The sequence below is a fragment of the Phocoena sinus genome, chromosome 1 (genome assembly GCF_008692025.1).
Source record: "Phocoena sinus isolate mPhoSin1 chromosome 1, mPhoSin1.pri, whole genome shotgun sequence".
In the NCBI taxonomy this organism is placed as follows: Eukaryota; Metazoa; Chordata; class Mammalia; order Artiodactyla; family Phocoenidae; genus Phocoena; species Phocoena sinus.
In genome coordinates, this window is record NC_045763.1 from 155,086,774 (window position 1) to 155,106,854 (window position 20,081).

Consider the following 20,081-nt stretch of genomic DNA (forward strand, 5'->3'; position numbering starts at 1 on the left):
CCACCAAACCAGCTTTACAACAAATGCTAAAGGAACTTCTCTAGACAAGAAACACAAGAGAAGGAAATGACCTATAATAACGAACCGAAAACAATATAGAAAATGGGAATAGGAACATACATATCGATAATTACCTTAAATGTAAATGGACTAAATGCTCCCACCAAAAGACACAGATTGGCTGAATGGATACAAAAACAAGACCCTTATATATGCTGTCTACAAGAGATCCACTTCAGACCTAGAGACACATACAGACTGAAAGTAAGGGGATGGAAAAAGATATTCCATGCAAATGGAAACCAAAAGAAAGCTGGAGTAGCAATTCTCATATCAGACAAAATAGACTTTAAAATAAGGACTATTAAAAAGGACAAAGAAGGACACTACATAATGATCAAGGGATCGATCCAAGAAGAAGATATAACAATTGTAAATATTTATGCACCCAACATAGGAGCACCTCAATACATAAGGCAAATACTAACAGCCATAAAAGGGGAGATCGACAGTACCACATTCATAGTAGGGGACTTTAACACCCCACTTTCACCCATGGACAGATCACCCAAAATGAAAATAAATAAGGAAACACAAGCTTTAATTGATACATTAAACAAGATGGACTTAATTGATATTTATAGGACACTCCATCCAAAAACAACAGAATACACATTTTTCTCAAGTGCTCATGGAACATTCTCCAGGATAGATCATATCTTGGGTCACAAATCAAGCCTTGGTAAATTAAAGAAAACTGAAATTGTATCAAGTATCTTTTCTGACCACAACACCATGAGACTAGATATCAATTACAGGAAAAGATCTGTAAAAAATACAAACACATGGAGGCTAAACAATACACTACTTAATAATGAAGTGATCACTGAAGAAATCAAAGAGGAAATAAAAAAATACCTAGAAACAAATGACAATGGAGACACAACGACCCAAAACCTATGGGATGCAGCAAAAGCAGTTCTAAGGGGGAAGTTTATAGCAATACAAGCCCACCTTAAGAAGCAGGAAACATCTCGAATAAACAACCTAACCTTGCACCTCAAGCAATTAGAGAAAGAAGAACAAAAAAACCCAAAAGCTAGCAGAAGGAAAGAAATCATAAAAATCAGATCAGAAATAAATGAAAAAGAAATGAAGGAAACGATAGCAAAGATCAATAAAACTAAAAGCTGGTTCTTTGAGAAGATAAACAAAATAGATAAACCACTAGCCAGACTCATCAAGAAAAAAAGGGAAAAGACTCAAATCAATAGAATTAGAAATGAAAAAGAAGAAGTAACAACTGACACTGCAGAAATAAAAAAAATCACGAGAGATTACTACAAGCAACTCTACGCCAATAAAATGGACAATCTGGAAGAAATGGACAAATTCTTAGAAATGCACAACCTGCCAAGACTGAATCAGGAAGAAATACAAAATATGAACAGACCAATCACAAGCACTGAAATTGAAACGGTGATTAAAAATCTTCCAACAAACAAAAGCCCAGGACCAGATGGCTTCACAGGTGAATTCTATCAAACGTTTAGAGAAGAGCTAACACCTATCCTCCTCGAACTCTTCCAAAATATAGCAGAGGGAGGAACACTCCCAAATTCCTTCTACGAGGCCACCATCACCTTGATACCAAAACCAGACAAGGATGTCACAAAGAAAGAAAACTACAGGCCAATATCACTGATGAACATAGATGCAAAAATCCTCAACAAAATACTAGCAAACAGAATCCAACAGCACATTAAAAGGATCATACACCATGATCAAGTGGGGTTTATTCCAGGAATGCAAGGATTCTTCAATATACGCAAATCTATCAATGTGATAAACCATATTAACAAATTGAAGGAGAAAAACCATATGATCATCTCAATAGATGCAGAGAAAGCTTTCGACAAAATTCAACACCCATTTATGATAAAAACCCTCCAGAAAGTAGGCATAGAGGGAACTTTCCTCAACATAATAAAGGCCATATATGACAAGCCCACAGCAAACATCATCCTCAATGGTGAAAAACTGAAAGCATTTCCACTAAGATCAGGAACAAGACAAGGTTGCCCACTCTCACCAGTCTTATTCAACATAGTTTTGGAAGTTTTAGCCACAGCAATCAGAGAAGAAAAGGAAATAAAAGGAATCCAAATCGGAAAAGAAGAAGTAAAGCTGTCACTGTTTGCAGATGACATGATACTATACATAGAGAATCCTAAAGATGCTACCAGAAAACTACTAGAGCTAATCAATGAATTTGGTAAAGTAGCAGGATACAAAATTAATGCACAGAAATCTCTGGCATTCCTATATACTAATGATGAAAAATCTGAAAGTGAAATCAAGAAAGTACTCCCATTTACCATTGCAACAAAAAGAATAAAATATCTAGGAATAAACCTACCTAAGGATACGAAAGACCTGTATGCAGAAAATTATAAGACACTGATGAAAGAAATTAAAGATGATACAAATAGATGGAGAGATATACCATGTTCTTGGATGGGAAGAATCAACATTGTGAAAATGACTCTACTACCCAAAGCAATCTACAGATTCAATGCAATCCCTATCAAACTACCACTGGCATTTTTCACAGAACTAGAACCAAAAATTTCGCAATTTGTATGGAAACACAAAAGACCCCGAATAGCCAAAGCAATCTTGAGAACGAAGAAAGGAGCTGGAGGAATCAGGCTCCCTGACTTCAGACTATACTACAAAGCAACAGTAATCAAGACAGTATGGTACTGGCACAAAAACAGAAAGATCAGTGGAACAGGATAGAAAGCCCAGAGATAAACCCACGCACATATGGACACCTTATCTTTGATAAAGGAGGCAGGAATGTACAGTGGAGAAAGGACAGCCTCTTCAATAAATGGTGCTGGGAAAACTGGACAGGTACATGTAAAAGTATGAGATTAGATCGCTCCCTAACACCATACACAAAAATAAGCTCAAAATGGATTAAAGACCTAAATGTAAGGCCAGAAACTATCAAACTCTTAGAGGAAAACATAGGAAGAACACTCTATGACATAAATCACAGCAAGATCCTTTCTGACCCACCTCCTAGAGTAATGGAAATAAAAACAAAAATAAACAAATGGGACCTAATGAAACTTCAAAGCTTTTGCACAGCAAAGGAAACCATAATCAAGACCAAAAGACAACCCTCAGAATGGGAGAAAACATTTGCAAATGAAGCAACTGACAAAGGATTAATCTCCAAAATTTACAAGCAGCTCATGCAGCTCAATAACAAAAAAACAAACAACCCAATCCAAAAATGGGCAGAAGACCTAAATAGACATTTCTCCAAAGAAGATATACAGAATGCCAACAAACACATGAAAGAATGCTCAACATCATTAATCATTAGAGAAATGCAAATCAAAACTACAATGAGATATCATCTCACACCGGTCAGAATGGCCATCATCAAAAAATCAAGAAACAATAAATGCTGGAGAGGGTGTGGAGACAAGGAGACACTCTTGCACTGCTGGTGGGAATGTGAATTGGTTCAGCCACTGTGGAGAACAGTATGGAGGTTCCTTAAAAAACTACAAATAGAATTACCATATGACCCAGCAATCCCACTACTGGGCATATACCCTGAGAAAACCGAAATTCAAAAAGAGTCATGTACCAAAATGTTCATTGCAGCTCTATTTACAATAGCCCGGAGATGGAAACAACCTAAGCGCCCATCATCGGATGAATGGATAAAGAAGATGTGGCACATATACACAATGGAATATTACTCAGCCTTAAAAAGAAATGAAATTGAGCTATTTGTAATGAGATGGATAGACCTAGAGTCTGTCATTCAGAGTGAAGTAAGCCAGAAAGAAAAAGACAAATACCGTATGCTAACACATATATATGGAATTTAAGGGAAAAAAATGTCATGAAGAACCTAGGGGTAAGACAGGAATAAAGACGCAGACCTACTGGAGAACGGACTTGAGGATATGGGGAGGGGGAAGGGTGAGTTTTGACAGGGCGAGAGAGAGTCCTGGACATATACACACTAACAAACGTAGTAAGGTAGGTAGCTAGGGGGAAGCAGCCGCAAGGCACAGGAATATTAGCTCGGTGCTTTGTGACAGCCTGGAGGGGTGGGATGGGGAGAGTGGGAGGGAGGCAGACGCAAGAGGGAAGACATATGGGAACATATGTATATGTATAGCTGATTCACTTTGTTATAAAGCAGAAACTAACACACCATTGTAAAGCAATTATACCCCAATAAAGATGTTTAAAAAAAAAAAAAGAATACACTAGAAGGAATCAATAGTAGACTAAATGATTCAGAAGAAGGGATCAGTGAGCTGGAAGATAGGGTAATGGAAATCACCGCTGCTACAGAAAAAAGAAAAAAGAATTAAAAGAAATGAGGACAGTTTAAGAGACCTCTGGGACAACATCAGTTGCACTAATACTCACATTATAGGGGTCCTAGAAGGAGATGAGAGAGAGAAAGGGACCTAGAAAATATTTGAAGAATAATAGCTGAAAACCTCCCTAACTTGGGAAACGAGACAGTCACCCAAGTCCATGAAGCCCAGAGAGTCCCATACAGGATTGACCCAAAGAGGAACACACCAAAACACATTGTAATCAAAATGACAAAAATTAAAGATAGAGAATATTAAAAGCAGCAAGGGGAAAGCAGCAAATAACATAAAAAGGAGCTCCCATAAGGCTGTCAGGTGATTTTCAGCAGAAACTCTGCAGGCCAGAAAGGAGTGGCATGATATATTTAAAGTGATGAAAGGGAAAAACTTACAACCAAAATACTCTACCCAACATGGTTCTCATTCAGATTTGATGGAAAAATCAAAAGCTTTACAAATAAGCAGAAGCTAAAATAATTCAGCACCACAAAACCAGCTTTACAGCAATCTTAAAGGAACTTCTCTAGGCAAAAAAGAAAAGGTCAGAACTAGAAACAAACAAACAAAAAAATATGGCATGAAAAAGCTCACTGGTAAAGGAAAACATAGATTAAAGGTATGAAATCATCCACAAACAAAGCTAGTAGGGAGGTTAAAAGACAAAAGTAATGAAATCATCCACTTCAGCAATAAGCAGTTAAGGGGTACACAAAACAATTAGATATAAAATATGCTATCAAAAACTAATTGTGGGGGGCTTCCCTGGTGGCTCAGTGGTTAAGAGTCCGCCTGCTGATGCAGGGGACATGGGTTCGTGCCCTGGTCCGGAAGGATCCCACATGCCATGGAGTGGCTAGGCCCGTGAGCCATGGCCACTGAGCCTGCACGTCTGGAGCCTGTGCTCCACAACGGGAGAGGCCACAACAGTGAGAGGCCTGCATACCACAAAAAAAAAAAAATAATAATAATAATTGTAGGGGAGAAGCAATCAAGTTGCGGAAGAGTAGGATGTGAAGTTCACTTCCTCCCACAAATACATCAAAAATACATCCACAGGTGGAACGATTCTCACAGAGTATCTGAACTCTGTCAGAAGAACTCAGACTTCTGAAAGGGTAAGAAAATCTCCATGTAACTGGGTAGGACAAAAGAAAAAAGAAAAAAAAAAAGAAAATGAGAAAGGAATCTGGACAGGACCTGTGCCCCTGGGAGGAAGCAACCTGGGAAGTCCCCTCACTGGCAGGGAAATCAGTCAGGACAGAAGGGGGAGCTTCATAGCCTTGGAGGAGATTGCAGTAACCGGTTTGCAGCAGGTAGAACAGAGAGAGACCCGCACAGATGGTCAGTGCCACTGCCCTGCACTCCACATACTGAGATGAGTGTCTGCTGGTGTGGGCATGGGCTGGGTGCTGAAGCTGGGCTTTGGAGATCAACCCCAGGGAGAAGATTGGTATGGGATTAGTGGAAACAGACTGAAGGGGCTGGAGTCTGGTGCAACTGCCACTGAGGGTGTATGCAGGGGAAGCCTGGCCCACCTTAAAGGCCAGGTGCCATTGTTTTGGGGATGCATGAGGGCAGTGGGGAGACCCGCCATTGCAGGCTTTTCCCTTGCATGCACTCTCAGATGGCAGAACACCACCTACACGAGGTACAGGAGTGATCGCTAGCCACTGCTGCCACACCCCCTGAGGCTACAGCAGTGGTTGCAAGCCAGCATTGCCACCCTTACGGAATCCAGGAGCAGTTGCAAGCTGCCACCACCACCCCATCACCCCCCGCCCTGGGCTTAAGGAACAGTCACAAGCCCCCCCGCACCACACCCCTGGGCTTCAGGATCAGTCAGAAGCCATCACCACTGCCCTTTAGGGCTCTGGGAATGGTCGTGAGCCACCTCTGCTCCCATCGTGTGCTCCAGGGGTGCACATGAGCTGCCACCACTGCTGAGAATCCCAGGACTGGGCTCCAGCCACTGCATCTGCACACCCCCTAACAAGGGGATAATGGCCAGCATACAGTGAGGAAAGAGGTGACAGGCATCCATTCTAAAAACATCCCTTGCACCAAAAATATTAAACCCACATCAAGCTACACAGGGATGCTCCCACATCTAAATAGCCCTCCAAGACAACAGTAGATAATTGTTTCTCCTAAACTCACAGAATAAGAGAAATATGAGTAAAATGAAGAAGCAGAGGAACCACTCCCAATTAAAAGACCAAGAGAATTCTCCTGAAAGAACAAACAATGAAATAGACCTCTTCAATCTAATAGACACCAATTTCAAAAAGGAGACAATGAAAATACTGAAGGAATTAAGAAAAGCTATTGACAGAAATGCAGAGTAATGTAAAACTGAATTAGAAACTATAAAGAGGAACCAAGAAAAAATAGAAAACTCATTTGCTGAGATGAAAGCTGAGCAATGAATGGCAGAATGAATAATGCAGAAGAGTGAACAAGTGATCTGGAAGATAGAATAATGGAAATTACCCAATCAGGACAGCAGACAGAAAGCCAAATGAAAAAATTGAAAGCAATATAAGAGACCTATGGGATAATATAAAGCATGCCAATCTATGCATAATAGAGATTCCAGAAGGGGAAGAAAGAGAGAAGGTGATCAAAAACGTATTTGAAGAAATTATGGCTGAAAATTTCCCAAACCTAAAGAAGTAAAAAGATATCCAGGTACAGGAAGCACAGAGAGTCCCAAACAAGATAAACCCAACAGACCTATACCAAGATGTATTATAATAAAAATGGCAAAAGTTAAAGGTAAAGAGAGGATTCTAAAGGCAGCAAGAGAAAAACAAAGAGTAAATAACAAGGGAACCCCCATAAGGCTATCATCTGGTTTCTCTACAGAAATGTTGCAGCCAGAAGGGGTGGTGAGATATATTCAAAGTCCTGAAAGGGAAAAATCTGCAACCTAGGATATTCTACCCAGTAAGATCATCATTTAGAATAGAGGGAGAGGTAAAGAATACCTCACACAAGCAAAAACTAAAAGAATACAGCAATACTAAACATATCCTAAAGGAAATATTGAAAGGTCTTCTCTAAATAGAAAAGAGGTAAGAATCTATAGGAAAGAGAAAATCACAATTGGAAAGGAAGTCACCTAAATAAGCCAGTACGCATATTAAAAAAATTTTTTTTGATAACCACAATGAAGAGCAGAAGGATGAACATGAAGATGTAAAAGAGGACATAAAAATCATAAAATGTGGGGAACCACAGTAAGAAAATGTAGATTTTTTTTTCATTTCCTAGAATGTGTTTGAGCTTATATGACTACCAGTCTAAGGCAAGTAGATATAGGAAGGGGTTAACATACTTGAAAAACAGGGTAACCACAGATCAAAAATATACAATAGTTTCACCAAAAATAAAAAGAAGAGAACATAAGGATAATACAAAAGAAATTCATCAAACCACAGAAGAAAAAACAGAAAGAAAAAGAAAGGGACAAAGAAGGAATATAAAATCAAGAGGAAAACAAGGTTTAAAATGGCAATAAATACATACCTATCAATAATTACCTTAAATGTCAATGGACTAAATGCACCAGTCAAAAGACAGAGTGGTAGATTGGATAGAAAAACAAGAGTCTAGAATATGCTGCCTACAAGAGATCCATTTTAGGGCAAAGGACACACATAGATTAAAAGTGAGGGGATGGAAAAAGATGTTTCATACAAATAGAAATGATAGGAAAACAGGGGTCAAAATACTCCTATCAGGCAAAACAGACTTTAGAACAAAGGCCATAAAGAAAGATAAAGGACACTGTATGATGCTAAAAGTAACAATACAAGAAGAGGGTTTCACACTCATCAACATATAAGCACCTAATATACAGCACCCAAATACATAAAACAAATACTAACAGACACAAAGGGAGAAACTGACAGAAAAACAATAATAGTAGTAGACTTTAACACCCCACTCACATCAATGGACAGATCATACAAATAGAAAATTAATAAGGCAACAGTGATTTTAAATGATACAGTAGACCAGTTGGACTTAATAGATATCTAAAGGACACTCCATCCAAAAACAGCAAAATACACATTCTTTTCAAGTGAACAAGGAAGATTCTCCAGAATAGATCACATGTTTGGTCACAAAACAAGTCTCAACACATTTAAGAGATAGGCATTATATCAAGCATTTTTATCCAACAACAACAGTATGAAACTAGAAATTAATTACAGGAAAAAAAATGGGAAAAGCAGAAAGATGTGGACATTAAACAAAATTCTACTAAAAAAACAAATGGGTCAACAATGAAATCAAAGAGGAAATTTAAAAATACCTTAAGACAAATGACAATAAAAACACAACTATACAAAATCTGTGGGATACAGTGAAAGCTGTTCTCAGAGGGAAGTTCATAGCAATACAGATTTCCTCAAAAAAACAAGAAAAGCCTTAAATAAACAACCTAACCTATCACCAAAAAGAATTAGGAAAAGAAGAATAAGCAAAACTTAAAGTCAGCAGAAGGAAGGAAATAATAAAGATCAGAGAGGAATTAATAAAAGAGAAATTAAAAAACAATAGAAAAGATCAATAAAACCAAGAGCTGGTTCTCTGAAAGGGTAAAGAAGATTGACAAACCTCTGGTCAGGCTTACCAAAAAGAAAAGAGAGAGAACCCAAATAAACAAAATAAGAAATGAAAAAGGAGACGTAACAACTGATACCACAGAAATCCCAAAAGAAACCCCAACAAGGGAATACTATGAAAAATTATATGCCAACAAATTCAACAACCTTGAAGGAATGGACAAGTTTTTAGAAACATACAGCCCACCAAAATGAATCAAGAAGAAATAGATAATTTGAACAAACCAATAACTAAAAGTGAAATAGAATCTATAATTTGAAATCTCCCTACAAACAAAATTCTAGGACCGCATGGTTTCACAGGCAAAACATATAAAGAAGAACTTATACTGATCCTTCTCAAACTCTTCCAAAAAACTGAATAGGAGGCAACACTCCCAAATACATTCTATTAAGCCAATATCACTGATGAACATAGACACAAAAATCTTCAAACATAATAACCAACAATATAATAAAAGGATCATACACCATGATCAAGTGGGATCTGTCCCAGGGATACAAAGATTTTTCAGTATCTACAAATCAATCAGTGTGATACACCACATTACCAATCGAAGAATAAAAACCATACGATCATCTTAATAGATGCATAAATCTTTTGAAAAAATTCAACACGAATTTATGATAAGACTCTCCAAAATGTGGGCTTAGAGGAAACCTACATTAACATAATAAAGGCTATATATAACGAACCTACAGCTAACATCATACTCAATGGTGAAAAGCTGAAAGCATTTCCTCTAAGATCAGGAAGAAGATAAGGAGGCCCACTCTTGCCACTTTTTTTTTTTTTTTTTTTTGTGGTACACAGGCCTCTCACTGTTGTGGCCTCTCCCGTTGCGGAGCACGGGCTCCGGATGTGCAGGCTCAGCGGCCATGGCTCACGAGCCCAGCCGCTCCGTGGCATGTGGGATCTTCCTGGACTGGGGCACGAACCTGTGTCCCCTGCATCAGCAGGCGGACTCTCAGCCACTGCACCACCAGGGAAGCCCTCTTGCCACTTATTCAACATAGTTCTGGAGGTCTTAGCCACAGCAATCAGACAAGAAAAAGAAATAAATGGAATCCAAATTGGATAGGAAGAACTAAAACTGTCACTGTTTGCAGATGACATGATACTATACAGAGAAAATCCTAAAGATGTCACCAAAAACTACTAGAGCTCATCAATGAATTCGGCAAAGTTTCAGGGTACAAGATTAATATGCAGAAATCTGTTGCATTTCTATACATTAACATATCAGAAAGAGAAATTAGGGAAACAATCCCATTTACCATTGCATCAAAAAGAATAAAATACCTAGGTTAAACCTACCTAAGGAGGCAAAAGACCTGTACTCAGAAAACTTTAAGATCTGATGAAAGAAATTGAAGATGACATAAACTGATTGAAAGATATACCATGTTCTTGGATTGGAAGAATCAATATTGACAAAATGACTATACTACCCAAGGCAAGCTACAGAATCAATGCAATCCCTATTAAATTACCCATGACATTTTTCACAGAACTAAACAAATAATCCAAAAATTTAAATGGAACCATGAAAGACCCAGAATTGCCAAAGCAATCCTGAGGAAAAAGAACAAAGCTGGAGGCATAACCCTCCCTGCCTTCAGACTAAACTACAAAGTTACAGTCATCAAAACAGTATTGTACTGGAAGAAAAACAGAAATATAGATCAATGGAACAGAATAGAAAGCCCAGAAATAAACCCACGCACCTATGGTCAATTTATCTATGACAAAGGAGGCAAGAATATACAATGGTGAATAGACAGTTTCTTCAATAAGTGCTGCTGGGAAAACTGGAAAGTCCCATGTAAAAGAATGAAATTAGAACATTCTCAAAATGGATGAAAGACCTAAATGGAAGACCGGATACTATAAAAATCCTAGAGGAAAACATAGGCAGGACACTCTTTGACATAAATTGCAGCAATATCTTTTTGGATCCATCTCCTAGAATAATGGAAATAAAAGCAAAAATAAACAAATGGGACCTAATTAAACTTAAAAGCTTTTGCATAGCAAAGGAACCATCAACAAAACTAAAAGAAAACCACAAAATGGGAGAAAACATTTGCAAACGAAGCGACTGACAAGGGATTAATCTCCAAAGTATACAAACAGCTCATGCAGCTCAATATCAAAGAAACAAACAACCCAATTAAAAAATGGGTGGAAGCCCTAAACAGACATTTCTCCAAAGAAGACATACAGATGGCCAAGAGGCACATGAAAAGAAGCTCAACATCACTCATTATTAGAGAAATGCAAATCAAAACTACAATGAGATATCACCTCTCACCAGTCAGAATGGACATCATCAAAAAGTCTACAAGCAATAAATGCTGGAGAGGGTGTGAGGAAAAGGGAAACCTCCCACACTGTTGGTGGGAATGTAAACTGGTACAGCCACTATGGAGAACAATATGGCGGTTCCTCAAAAAAACTGAAAATACAGCTACCATATGATACTGCAGTCCCACTCCTGGGCTTATATCTGGAGAAAACCATAATTTGAAAGGACATGTGCACCCCCATGTTCTTTGTAGCACTATTTACAGTAGCTAGGACATGGAAGCAACCTAAATGTCCATTGTCAGGTGAGTGTATAAAAAAGATGTGGTATATATATATATATATATATATATATATATATATATATATATACAGACAATGGAATGTTAGTCATAAAAAGAATGAAATAATGTCAATAATATCAACATGGATGGACCTAGAGATTACCATACTAAGTGAAGTAAGTCAGACAGAGAAAGACAAATATCATATGATATCACTTATATGTGGAATCTAAAAAAATGATGCAAATGAACTTATTTACAAAACAGAAACAGACTCACCGACATAGATAACAACTTATGGTTACCAAAGGGGAAAGGAGGGGGTAGATAAATTAGGGATTTGAGATTAAAAGATACACACTACTATATGTAAAATAGGTAAACAACAAGAACCTACTGCATAGCTCATGTAACTATATTCAATATCTTGTAATAACCTATAATGGAAAAGAATGTGAAAAAGAATATATATATATATATACATATATATATATATGTATATATATATATATTTGAATCACTTTGCCATACACATGAAACACTGTAAATCAACTATACTTCTATTTAAAATAGGGAGATCTGCTATGGTAATTGAACACTTGGACTTTTAAAATCTTCAAATACTTACCTTGAAGGTCTAGTTTTAAGGAGACAGAATTCCTTTAGGACATCTCTGGAATAAAAGCCAAGAACTATAAATATGAAAATAATTAAAGCTGTGGACTTCTGTCTCCTCCTTAAGGAAAAGGAAATGTCATCTAATCATGCTTCCATGAGCCTTGCTCTATCTTAAGGCATTTACATATATTATCTTATTCAGACCCTTAAGTCAACTGTCTCAGAAAGGAGGTACTGATGCTAACAGTGAAACCCAAAGAGTCTAAGTCCACTCCCAGGGCCATACAAATTATAAGTAGGTGAGTCAGAGTGTTCTTGGGCCATCTGACACTTAGTAACCAGACAGTATGCTCTGGTTACTCATATTGTGACACAGATTTCAGTAGGGAAGTCATCTATGTCTATGTTAACTACAGTGGCCTAAGGCATAGAAATGCTAGATGGAGACCAGGATCTCTAAGCAAATTTTTATAAAGTTCACCCAAGGCTGTGCCAGTCACTTTGGAAAGAGGCTGTGGAACTATTCACTTTGATAACTTCTCATGTAACTGTGCCCTAGACAGGCTGCCAGGTATATCATTAAAAGTCCTCTCAGGGTACTGCACCGCCTTTGGACAGGATTTAACCTTCAAAAAGCACTCAGCAATTGCTAAGTCATGTCCCAGTGATTCCATTTTGTGAAGTCACACTTGACACATTTTAACTCCAAGGTATTTCATTTGGTGGTTTGAATTGAATAGTCAGTCAGCTGGGCAGAAGAATTCTAGTTCCTATAAATTAAGCAGAGATATGGTTTTTCCCCAGCTGGTAAACTATATCTAAAACGGAAATATGTTTAAGATGGCTTTGCAGTTCTTGCCCTTTGCCTCTCCCTCCAGGAAATCAGACTGATGAATAGTACAAGAACTTGACAAATAGCACGGTAATCTGGGAGTACAGTGTGTTATCACTGTTACTTTTATTATAATAGCTGGAAGCTGGCCAACAATTTACAAAGAAACCAGGAAGCAACAGTAGGAGACTGGGCAGCCTTAGGATAATATTTCTAGGCTTGCAGAGAAACTTAACAAGAACCTGACACCTCAAACTTAGCATGAAAGCATAGCCCAGGTCAGTCACAGAAAACTTATCTTGCCAGAATTTGTTCCATAACAATGATAGAAATGCAAAGGCATAGCACATTTGGTATATGTCCTTAATAGCCTGAGAAAAGTAGCAACTATTCAATAAGCTATTGAAAGTCTTTATTGAATGCTCTGCTAAGTAAGAATTCAGCAGTCTTCTACTTATCTAACCTTTAGTGTGTTCTAAACTTGGCCAATAACTTGTGACCTTGGCTTGGCAAATCCTATCACTCTCTGGAACTCAGCTGCCTCCTCTTTAGCTGAGATGGTCGAATTGGATGATCTCAGGTTCCCTGCAGCTCTGAAATTCCATTACTGGGGAAAGTCATGTTTTAATCCTGACATTGACATTCTGAGGCAAGAAGAGTTGTAGCGCTGCATGCAATTGCTATGCCAACAGAAAATTCAGAACCTAGCCAGGTGCTCAAGTTTACTCTCTTGCTTCACTTTCTCCATGGTTCCTATGAGGACCTTTTTCTAGTGTGATTTAAAACAATCTAAATCTCCCTTCTATTAAGAGAATGTAGAAACAAAATATTAAGTCCCCCTACCCTCTCCTTGCTCAAGGAAAATATGAAATCAGATATGCAAATTTCCCTTTAAGCAGGTTTTAATTAAAGAAAACAAATTATTTTTTGAAAATCACTTGGATTTAGAAGTAGTCTTATTTCAGCTTTATGCCACAAAAATTTCTGTTACCTAACCAGAGAGTCATAGGATATAGAATATTTACCATCCAGGATGTGAAGGTTCTACCTCTAACTTCCAAGGCTGAGAAAATTTCAAGGACCAAAAACTGAGTGAACAGTAGTCTGCACGCCCCCAGCCACTCTATATTAAAACAATGAAAAAATAATGCCGCTTTAATTGCTAGACTTGAGAAAACTGAGTCTTCATGAAATAGTATTGCTAGTTTGTAAAATGCATTGCCTATTAGTATTTACTTAAATTATAAATGATCTCACCAATGATCTTTGTTATTTTTAAATTTTCCCTTCCATTCTTTGATCTTCAAAAAAGTCTCCATAAGGAGTGTGAATGTGTTTTTTTTTTCTCATGGTTACCATGATTAACTATTTTTCTTTAGTAAAACTTTAAATGAAATAATGTGCTTCCTGTAATTATTAAGCCTAAGCAAAATGGGAAGTTTTGGTTGTACACTGATACTGTCAAAGCCCCTTACACCCTTTTTATTCCAACCCCACCAGGTAAAAAAAAAAGTTCCACCTAAGCCAGAATATTTCTATCCTGATCCAGGTCCCAAATAAACCACAGTTACAATTTTTAATACATGAAATTGTAATTACAAAATTATAATGACAATAACCAAATAACAAGTGAATAACCACAACTACAGTTTTCTAAGTACTTCTACTGTATTGTCACTTGAAGAAAGGCACCTGATTATGTGATTCAATTAATTCACAACAAAGCTAGAAGGCGTACTTGGTATATCCAAGGAATTGGTACTGGGAGAGCTTGTTAATCCAAACAAATCCCCAAATCCATGATTCTCAGAACTAGGCCCACAGCCCACTGCTCTAAGGCTCTTTCTGAAGGGCTGTGAAATGACCCAATGCTGCAAGTGTTTCCTTCAGTCTGCATCAGGATATGACAACCAAAAAGGTTACACTAAAATTTGAAATTCATAAACTAAAATTGGCCCGTTAATAGAATTTACTGTGGTCTCTAATTAAGATTTTCCTGGGAAGTCTTACTGTCACATGACACTTGGCAATGTCACAAAGTTTTGAACACATGTATCCATGGATCATTGGGATTCCAGTAATTTTTGAAGAGGATATTATAGCACCTGCAGTGTTGTTCTGAGTTGGTCATAATTTTCAGTGACTTTAAATTGAAAATTAATGTTTATTTTATATTATCACCACTATTCAGATTGCTATAAATTATTTAATTAATCCCACGGTGTGTCATGATGCATATTTACATCAATGGCATTCCAAGACAATAGGTTTCCAATAATTTCACAAAAAACATGCATACATTACAGTTCACATATGAGTTATCCATATTCCTTTGTTTGAAACAAACATATCTATTCCACAGTTTTTCCTATACAGTGCCACTTTATTGTTATTGAGGTTTTGTTTTCTACCTAAAACTTACTTAGGGTAAGATAATGGAGCCATAGAGTCTTTTACCCTACTAAAATGTGCCATAATCAGTTTGAAATTCAGTTCTAAATGATAGCACGGATGGATGGGAAATTATTATTCCAAAGGGTATTGCCTGTTAGGAATCAGCACACTAGAGAGAGAAAGAAGTGCTAGATTCTGGACTGAATTAGGAATCTTCTGCTCTTTCTTACTGTATCCTGGGCAAACATCTGTAGAAGATGCATTGTTCATCCTACTTTTTCTAGTCTCTATCCCTTCATTAAAACGTCCCTTTATTTTCCAAATAAATCCATCTTTCTTCCATATTGAACGACATACCACTAACCCTGCATCATCATTTCCATCTACTGAGCAAGCTTGCTTTTTCCATTTTTTTCTCTCTATCCCATTCATTCATTCATCCATCCACCCATCCATCCTTTTCTATCTTCTCACTTCATTGTCAAATAGTTGAGAAAACAGTCCGAGCTTATCAGCTTATTACTGCCTTTGTTTCCTAACTTCCCATCCCTTCACTGAAATCTGATCTCCACATCTCTTACTCATTCTCTTTTGCTGGTTCCTCTTCTGGTAATTTGTCTGTAAATGTTGATATAATCTAGGTTTCAACCTGGGTCCTCTATTTGACTCATTGTGCAGGTCCTTCCTGAATTATCTTGTGCATAACAATGCCTTTAACTATAATATCATTGCATAGGCAGCTGGCCACATGTAGCTAAACACCCAGCTAGCTATGTCTTATAAATGCCACCATGGTATGGCATAACTGAGAAACACCCATGCCCAGTGGACCATGAAAGAAAGGCAAGTATAGTAGAATGGGAATAGCATAAAACTCAGTCAGAAGTCCTGAGTTCCAATCCTGGCTCTGTCATTTTTAGCAGCAGGGTAGATTCTTTACCTCTCTAGTCCTTTGTTTTTTCTTGGTTTTGTTTTTTTGTTTGTTTTGTTTTGTTTTTTTTCATCTGTAGAGTATGGCTAATAATACTCTGAAGACTTCCTGAGAGGGATTAAAGCAAATAATGTATGTAAAGTTATAATATAAGCTGTTAAGTGTTATTCAAATTTCTGATATACCATTATTTAAAATGTAGTTGAACAAACAGGAATGATCATTCAAAATGAGAGAAAATGTAGAGACACCAGAAATACAAATATCAAGTTAATCAGACTTGGTAAACTAAATAAATAATGACTGCCTGTTTTTCAAACTATAGTGTACATCTGGAAGAGTTAATTAATAATGCTAATTCTCAGGTTGAAGTCTCAGATTCAATTGGTCAGGAAAGAGACCAGGAATCTGCATTTTAAAATCATCAGAGCTGATGCAGACAAATCAGGGCCACACTTCAAGAAACAGTGAAATATAAAGCACTTGAGAGATAGCAGGTCCTAAAAATTCCATTCTCGTGACTTGCAAAGACACAGAATTAGTTCCTTGTTGGGAAGCATGTTGCTGATTTTGCTTATTTAAAATTGTAATGTATTTCAATCCTTCCAAAATTGGTCTTTCCATACAAAAAAATCATCCCTCATCCACCTCCAATACACATACACAAACATGAACACAATATCTTTACATATGTATATCATACATAGCACAGTTAATGGAAAACTTTTCCCTGCTTAATATATGAATAAATAATAATGTAAAGATACAAAATAACAATGCTGACATTAGGCAGTTAAGAATTGAATATCTTTTGCTATAAAATATCAAATATGTCAAATATGTTTCTCTTTTTTCATATCATTATTGGTAGCTGACAGGAAGAAAAGACTCATAAGGAAATGTAAGGATGGAGCCAAACCAGAAGCCAATAAGTAGCACAAATCATTAGGTATGAATCTTCTCAATAGGCTTGTTTCACCACTTGGAGAGATAAGCGACATGATACTTCCAAGCTGGTGGCTTGGTTAACTGCAGTTATTTTCAGTACAACAGACAGCATTTCTAGAGATTGAGGTTATAAACTAGGCTGGTATTTCAAAAATATTAATATAGCCTTAATTTTATTTTATAGATACTATGTTTAGGACTTATTTTAATTTTCCATCTGGATAACTATATGTGTATTTTATGTAGGCATGATGCAAGTATACATTTGTAAACAAAAAGAACAAAGAGTGTCATTCATTATCCCCTTACACAAAGGGTTAAGTGGCAGCCCACTGCAGTTGCCCACAGACAGTGTGCCCTGAGGGGAATTCAAGATGGAAAAAGAGGATGAAGCATTCTGTGCTTGGAACATACAGGCTCCTGGATGGTTAAGATGCATGTTTAAGGAAGAATTTCAATGACCCCAGATTCTTGCATCTTCCTATACATAGAAAAGCACTAAAATAATTAGCTTGAGATATCTGCTCTTTGTGATTAGCAGTAATCATTTTATGCTTGACTACATGCATTTCCCAGCCAGAAATTCATATATATACTGGCTCCTCCCCTACCTCAGAGTAGTTTCTCAGAGCTATCTGAGAGGCTGTCTCCTGGGCTCTAGTCCTCAGTAAGGTCCCTGGATAAAACTGAAACTCACTGCTCTTACATTGTGTGTTTTTTATTTCAGTCGACACACACAATACATTTAAATGTTTGTGCAGGATAGAAAGCCCAGAGATAAACCCACAAACATATGGTCACCTTATCTTTGATAAAGGAGGCAAGAATATACAATGGAGAAAAGACAGCCTCTTCAATAAGTGGTGCTGGGAAAACTGGACAGCTACATGTAAAAGAATGAAATTAGAACACTTCCTAACACCATACACAAAAATAAACTCAAAATGGATTAAAGACCTAAATGTAAGACCAGACACTATAAAACTCTTAGAGGAAAACATAGGAAGAACACTCTGACATAAAACACAGCAAGATCCTTTTTGATCCACCTCCTAGAGATATGGAAATAAAAACAAAAATAAACAAATGGGACCTAATGAAACTTCAAGGCTTTTGCACAGCAAAGGAAACCATAAACAATACAAAAAGACAACCTTCAGAATGGGAGAAATATTTGCAAAAGAAGCAACTGACAAAGGATTAATCTCCAAAATATACAAGCAGCTCATGCAGCTCAATATCAAAAAACAAACAACCCAATCCAAAAGTTAGCAGAAGATCTAAATAGACATTTCTCCAAAGAAGATATACAGATTGCCAACAAACACATGAAAGGATGCTCAACATCACTAATCATTAGAGAAATGCAAATCAAAACTACAATGAGGTATCACCTCATACCTGTCAGAATGGCGATCATCAAAAAATCTACAAACAATAAATGCTGGAGAGGGTGTGGAGAAAAGGGAGCTCTCTTGCACTGTTGGTGGGAATGTAAATTGATACAGCCACTATGGAGAACAGTATGGAGGTTCTTTAAAAAACTAAAAATAGAACTACCATATGACCCAAAACCTAAAAAAAAAAAAAAAAAAAAATCGTTCTGATGAACCCAGGGGCAGGACAGGAATAAAGATGCAGGCGTAGAGAATGGACTTGAGGACACCAGTAGGGGAAAGAGTAAGCTGCGACGAAGTGAGAGAGTAGCATTGACATATATACACAACCAAATGTAAAATAGATAGCTAGTGGGAAGCAGCTGTATCGCATGGGGAGATCAGCTCTGTGCTTTGTGACCACCTAGAGGGGTGGGATAGGGAGAGTGGGAGGGAGACGCAAGGAGGAGATATGGGTATATATGTATAGCTGATTCACTTTGTTATAAAGCAGAAACTAACACAACATTGTAAAGCAATTATACTCCAATGAAGATGTTAAAAAAAAAGTTCAAATTTAGAGAGGGATGTAACAAGTCATAACTAAATCATTGTAATATTATATTTTCTAACTCACTAAAATATGTATCATCCTTAACTAAAAATTCTAAGTTTATGTGTAAAGTCCATAGAATGATGTTAGCAAACTCCCAAACCAAACAGCATTATTAATATGTATTTACAAATGGCATTTGAAGAAAGCACTGCTTCAATCAATCACACATAACTATGGATACTGGAACTATTTAACTATTAGAGATGATCTATTTATCTTAAATAAATAAATGTGTGTGCAGTATTCATATGCATATGTAAAAGCATATAATATTCGTGAAAGAGAGTAAATAAGGTGTCTTAATCTTTGCATAAGTCAGGTAAAAACCAAGCCATTTAATGGTTTATTCCTTTTGTAAGCAGCTCTTGCAGAAAACTGCCCTCAGGAGGAAGCCTCTTTTCTTGTCACTTTAGGAAAGCTATATTTTAATTAACTTTTAAACCAGGCACCCCCATGCTCTACTCATCTCTGGCACAAGCACACCTTTCAAATCTTTTTTTTTTTTAATTGGAATATAGTTGATTAACAGTGTGTTAGTTTCTGCTGTATGGTAAAGTGAGTCAGTTATACATACACATATATCCACTCTTTTTTTAGGTTCTATTCCCATATAGGTCATTACAGAGTATTGAATATAGTTCCCTGTGCTATTCAGTAGGTACTTAATTATTTATTTATTCTATATATAGTAGTGTGTATATGTCAACAACAATCTCCCA

General features: G+C 37.0%; 1 protein-coding gene across 9 annotated transcripts in view; it reads right to left on the bottom strand.

Annotated features, from left to right (window-relative positions):
• The window catches only part of RGS7 (regulator of G protein signaling 7), a 631,374-nt gene that overhangs the window by 104,377 nt on the left and 506,916 nt on the right, over nucleotides 1-20,081 (bottom strand). Inside the window, exon 1 of one of the 9 annotated variants that reach the window (XM_032623507.1) lies at nucleotides 14,123-14,211. The exons of the other annotated variants lie outside the window; for them this stretch is intronic. The gene's annotated coding sequence lies outside the window, so the exon portion shown is untranslated. Of the gene's footprint in view, nucleotides 1-14,122; nucleotides 14,212-20,081 lie in introns of those variants that run through there. 9 annotated transcript variants of the gene reach the window in all.